Source organism: Phyllobates terribilis, unplaced genomic scaffold (genome assembly GCF_046119375.1).
Source record: "Phyllobates terribilis strain yellow unplaced genomic scaffold, ASM4611937v1 Scaffold_71__1_contigs__length_7168151, whole genome shotgun sequence".
NCBI lineage: Eukaryota > Metazoa > Chordata > Amphibia > Anura > Dendrobatidae > Phyllobates > Phyllobates terribilis.
The window spans coordinates 2,461,640-2,467,740 of NW_027362831.1; positions in this window are offsets into that span (position 1 = coordinate 2,461,640).

Consider the following 6,101-nt stretch of genomic DNA (forward strand, 5'->3'; position numbering starts at 1 on the left):
AGGTGTACGGAGCAGAGCCGCGTGTGTACGAGGTGTACGGAGCAGAGCCGCGTGTGTACGAGGTGTACGGAGCGGAGCCATGCGTGTACGAGGCGTACGGAGCGGAGCCGCGTGTGTACGAGGCGTACGGAGCGGAGCCGTGTGTGTACGAGGTGTACGGAGCAGAGCCGTGTGTGTACGAGGTGTACGGAGCAGAGCCGCGCGTGTACGAGGCGAACGGAGCGGAGCCGCGCGTGTACGAGGCGAACGGAGCGGAGCCGCGCGTGTACGAGGTGTACGGAGCAGAGCCGCGCGTGTACGAGGTGTACGGAGCAGAGCCGCGCGTGTACGAGGTGTACGGAGCAGAGCCGCGCGTGTACGAGGTGTACGGAGCAGAGCCGCGCGTGTACGAGGTGTACGGAGCAGAGCCGCGCGTGTACGAGGTGTACGGAGCAGAGCCGCGCGTGTACGAGGTGTACGGAGCAGAGCCGCGCGTGTACGAGGTGTACGGAGCAGAGCCGCGCGTGTACGAGGTGTACGGAGCAGAGCGCGCGTGTACGAGGTGTACGGAGCAGAGCCGCGCGTGTACGGAGCAGAGCCGCGCATGTACGAGGTGTACGGAGCAGAGCCGCGTGTGTACGAGGTGTACGGAGCAGAGTCGTGTGTACGAGGTGTACGGAGCAAAGTCGTGTGTACGAGGTGTACGGAGCGGAGCAACGCGGAGGTGTACGGGGCGGAGCCGCGCGTGTACGAGGTGTACGAAGCGGAGCCGCGCGTGTACAAAGTGTACGGAGCGGAGCCGCGCGTGTACGAGGCGTACGGAGCGGAACCGCGCATGTACGAGGTGTACGGAGCGAAGCCGTGTGTACGAGGTGTACGGAGCGGAGCCGCGTGTGTACGAGGTGTACGGAGCGGAGCCGCGTGTGTACGAGGTGTACGGAGCGGAGCCGCGTGTTGACGAGGTGTACGGAGCGGAGCCGCGTGTTTACGAGGTGTACGGAGCGAAGCCGAGCGTGTACGAGGCGTACGGAGCGGAGCCACGCGTGTACGAGGCGTACGGAGCGGAGCCGCGCGTGTACGAGACGTACGGAGCGGAGCCGCGCGTGGACGAGGCGTACGGAGCGGAGCCGCGCCGCGCGTGGACGAGGTGTATGGAGCGAAGCCGTATGTGTACGAGGTCTATGGAGCGGAGCCTCCTGGCGGGCAGAGATGCCGTTTTCCTCACCGCCACAGTCCCGGTCCGGCATCCTCCAGCTCCCCTGCACCTGCTGCTGCTGTTCCACGCACCGCGCACAGCTTCCCGGGCACTGGGCTTAGGCCGCGAGCGCCGTCCTAAAGAGTCCCCGGCCATTTGCCGAAGGACCATTCCTATATAAAGCACCTCCTCCAAAATGGAGGTGCCTGTGCAAGGTTGTTGTTTGTGTGCTAACACTGTCCTCAGCCCTCAGGTCCCGCTGCCTGTCAGTCCTGCACGCCAGCCTGTCTGTCAACCGTGCCCGCCAGCCTGTCTGTCAGCCGTGCCCGCCAGCCTGTCTACCCGGATCACCTGTCAGGCCACCTGCCGTGCCCGCCTGCTCGCCAACCCAGATCACCCATCTGGCTACCTGCCGTGCCCGCCTGCTTGCCAACCCGGATCACCTGTCAGGTTACCTGCCGTGCTCTCCCGCTGTACCTGTCAGCTTCAGCCATCTGACCCGTGGGAGTCGCCTGCTCTCACACAAGGTCGGTCCCAGTGTGGCACCTGGTCCACCTACCCGGTCCCTCCTTGGTTCACGGAGTCGACTAGGCCGCCGTGCGACCAGGGTCGGTCCGAGTAGGCACTTAGTTACGCCCCTTTGGTCCCTCCTTGCATCCCAGCATAGAGGTTTCACCACCCGGATCCGTAACAGTTTGCACAGGCCATGAAACCCGGTGGCTCCCAGGCTCCTTTGCTCTCTGACCTGTACCAACAGGATACTATCCTGTCCTATCTGCGGACAGTCAACTCCCATCTGGACGCGCTGTCCACCCCTACTGTGTCCACCTCTATCCAAGCGGCACCCGCTCCAGCGGCACCTCAACCCTGGGCGCTGTGGACCCTGGCTCTCTGCGCCTCCACGTTTTGGTGGTGATCCCGTACTATGTCAGGGCTTCATAAATCAGTGCACGCTGCACTTTGAACTCCTGACACACCAGTTCACCTCCGACAGGGCCAAGGTGGCGTTCATCATGTCTCACCTCACTGGAGAGGCGTTGGTGTGGCTTAACCCTTTGTGGGAGAGAGGGGATCCTCTGGTGTCCGATCTTCAGGCTTTCCTCGCGGCCTTCTGGAAGGTGTTCGATGAGCCTGGACGAAAATCTCCTACTGCCTCCTCACTTCTCCGACTCTGCCAAGGGAGTCTCACTGTGGGCCAGTATGCCGTACATTTCCGAACCCTCGCATCTGAACTTGCCTGGAGTAATGAGGCCCTGGTGTCCACCTTTTGGGAGGGCCTTTCCGGACGGATCAACGATGAGCTAGCCGGTCGTGACATATCTCCCTCCCTGGACGACCCGGTGTTATTAGCTACCCAGATTGACATTCTTTTCCTGGAACGCGCTAAGGAGATGAACCGTGAGAGGAAACCTCCGCGCCTCGCTCCCGTCATCCAAAGTCCAGTCTCGCAACCTGCACTCCCCCGGGTGTCTTCTCCAGAGCCGATGCAAATTGACCAAGTCAAGATGGTCAAGTCTCACCAGGAGACCCGTCGTGCTGAGGGGAGTTGCTTCTATTGTGGCAATAATGAGCATCTTATCCGCTCTTGCCCAGTGAGACCGGGAAACTCCAGTGTCTAGAACTGCTCGGAGAGGTCGTCTTAGGCAAGAATTTTTCCTCTCTGCCCTTGACTCTGTCCGTTTCCGTTACCAGTGGTGAGACCCGCTTTTTTGAGACTACCCATCTTGATTCCGGAGCTGCTGGGAATCTCATCCAACAGGCCATTGCGGAGCATTTTCAGATTCCTACCATACGTCTGGCGGACACTTTAGCAGTCTCCTCTGTGGATGGAAACCTTCTCCCTGAAACCATCTTGCTGGTCACTGAGCCGGTAACTCTTCAGGTGGGAATGCTGCACTCTGAGAAGATCTCCTTTTACGTACTGTCCGGTCTCTCTCATCCCATCTTGCTTGGCCTGCCTTGGTTACAAAGACATGAGCCCGTCCTGAACTGGAGCTCGGGAGAGGTGCTCCGTTGGGGTCAGGAACGCCATAAGACCTGTCTGGTTCCAGTTCGTCCTGCTCAACCCCTGTCTACTCCGGCTAACCTACCTGGCCTGCCAGCACCCTACTGGTCCTATGCGGATGTTTTTAATAAAAAGGAGGCAGAGACACTACAACCTCATAGGCCGTATGATTGCCCCATCGATCTAATACCTGGTGCTTCACCTCCTCGCGGGCGAATCTACCCCTTGTCACTGGCCGAGACCCGTGCCATGTCTGAATATATCGAAGAAAATCTTGCTAGGGGATTTATCCAGAAATCCACCTCTCCGGCTGGAGCAGGATTATTCTTCGTCAAGAAGAAGAACGGCTCTCTTCGTCCTTGTATCGACTATAGGGGCCTCAACCAGATTACCTTCAAGAATAAGTACCCCCTGCCACTCATCTTGGAGCTGTTTGACCGCCTAAAGGGCGCAAAGGTCTTCACTAAACTCGACCTGCGTGGGGCGTACAATCTGGTCCGGATACGCCAGGGAGACAAGTGGAAGACTGCATTCAACACCCGGGATCGTCACTACGAGTACCGCGTGATGCCCTTCGGTCTCTGTAATGCTCCAGCCATCTTCCAGGAGTTAGTAAACTATATCTTTCGAGATCTCCTGTATTCCTGCGTGGTGGTGTACCTGGACGATATCTTGGTGTTCTCCCCTAATCTGCCCTCTCACCGGAGGGATGTTCGTCAGGTACTGCTGAGGCTCGGGAAGAATCGACTGTATGCTAAGTATGAGAAATGCCTCTTTGAGCAGACCTCCCAGCCATTTCTGGGGTATATCAACTCGGAGACCAGACTGTGGATGGATCCCGAGAACATGTCTGCTGTCTTAAAGTGGCCCCGACCAGAGGGGTTGAAGGTTATTCAGCAGTTTCTGGGATTCACTAATTATTACCCCCTCTCCATTCCTCATTTCTCCTCCCGGACAGCTCCGATCTCTGCTCTTACCCGTAAGGGAGCAAATCCCAGGGAGTGGTCTCCTGAGTCAGAGAATGCCTTTATCTCTCTTAAGCAAGCCTTCTCCTCAGCTCCTGTGCTACACCGTCCTGATGGCCATAAACAGTTCTTCCTGGAGGTTGATGCCTCTTCCTCCCGATCCGGAGCAGTGCTCACCCAGAAATCCTCGTCCGGGCGAATGGTGACCTGCGGCTTCTCCAAACTCTTCTCTCCGGCCGAGCGTAATTACTCCATAGGAGATCGAGAACTGCTGGCCATCAAATTAGCTGTGGAGGAGTGGCGCTACTTGCTTGAGGGGGCTCTGCACCCGGTGGTCATCTACACTAACCATAAAAACCTCACGTATTTGCAGACCGCCCAGAGACTTAACCTTCGTCAGGCCAGATGGTTTTTGTTCTTTGCTCGATTCTGCTTCAATCTCCATTACCGCCCGGCAGACAAGAACATTAAAGCCGATGCTCTATCCCGCTCTTTTTTGTCTTCCGAACTGGAGGAGGAGCCTCTACACATCATTGATCCCTCCATCTACCTACTGGTAAGACCTTTGTAGCGGCTCAAGATTGGAAGAGGGTCTTACTCTGGGGCCATTCATCCAAACTGGCTGGCCATGCCGGCCAGAGGAAGACACTTCTGCTCATTGCCCAGCACTATTGGTGGCCCACCCTGCGCAAGGATGTTGCGGATTTTGTCACGACTTGTTCCTCTTGTGCCCGTAACAAGATACCTAGGCACCTTACAGCCGGTCACCTCCTTCCTCTTCCCGTGCCTTCCGCTCCATGGCAACATATTGCAATGGATTTCATCACGGATCTCCCTGTATCGGCCAGTTGTACAGTCATTTGGGTGGTCGCCAACCGCTTCTCCAAGATGGCTCACTTCATCCCTCTGCCTGGTCTTCCGTCTGCACCTGTGCTGGCTAAGGACTTCATCCGTCAAATCTTCCGTCTCCATGGCTTACCCCTCCACATTGTCTCGGACCGAGGAGTTCAGTTCACTTCTCGCTTTTGGAGAGCCACGTGCAAGCTGCTGGATGTCTCTTTGGATTTCTCTTCTGCCTATCATCCTCAGTCAAGTGGAAAGTATCAATCAGATCCTTACCAGCTTTCTTCGGCACTTTGTCAACGCTCACAATAGCGATTGGGTTGAGCTCCTGCCCTGGTCCGAGTTTTCCTATAACAACCATGTGAGTGAGTCCTCTGCTAAGTCTCCATTTTTTGTGGTCTACAGTCAACACCCCCGGATTCCGTTTCCCATCTCCACTGCAGTGGACAATCCTGCCACGGAGTCTCTCGTCAGTGAATTTTCTGTTATTTGGGAAGACACTAGATCTGCGCTTCTTCAGTCCTCCGAGCGGATGAAGAAGCATGCTGATAAGAGACGTCTGGATCCGCCTCAATTCCGTCTGGGAGACAAGGTCTGGCTTTTCTCCAAATATGTCCGTCTCAAGATACCATTATATAAGTTGGGTCCACGGTTCATCGGTCCGGTCGAGATTCAGAACCAAATAAATCCAGTGGCTTACAAGCTGAAACTCCCGGCCTCCTTACGGATTCCCAACTCATTTCATGTGTCTATCCTCAAACCTGTTGTCCTTAATTCTTTCTCTGATGATCCAGGTACCGCTCCAGCTCCAGTCTCCGCTGAGGACGTCTTTGAGGTAGAGAACATTTTGGCCATCAAGAGGGTAAGAGGAAAGACTTTCTTTCTTGTGGATTGGAAGGGGTTTGGAGGTGCCTGTGCAAGTTTGTTGTTTGTGTGCTAACACTCTCCTCAGCCCTCAGGTTCCAGTGCCCGCCAACCTGTCTGTTAGCCGTGCATGCCAGCCTGTCTGTCAACCGTGTCCCGCCAGCCTGTCAGCCGTGCCCGCCAGCCTGTCTGTCAGCCGTGTCCCGCCAACCTGTCTACCCGGATCACCCGTCTGGCTACCTGCCGTGCC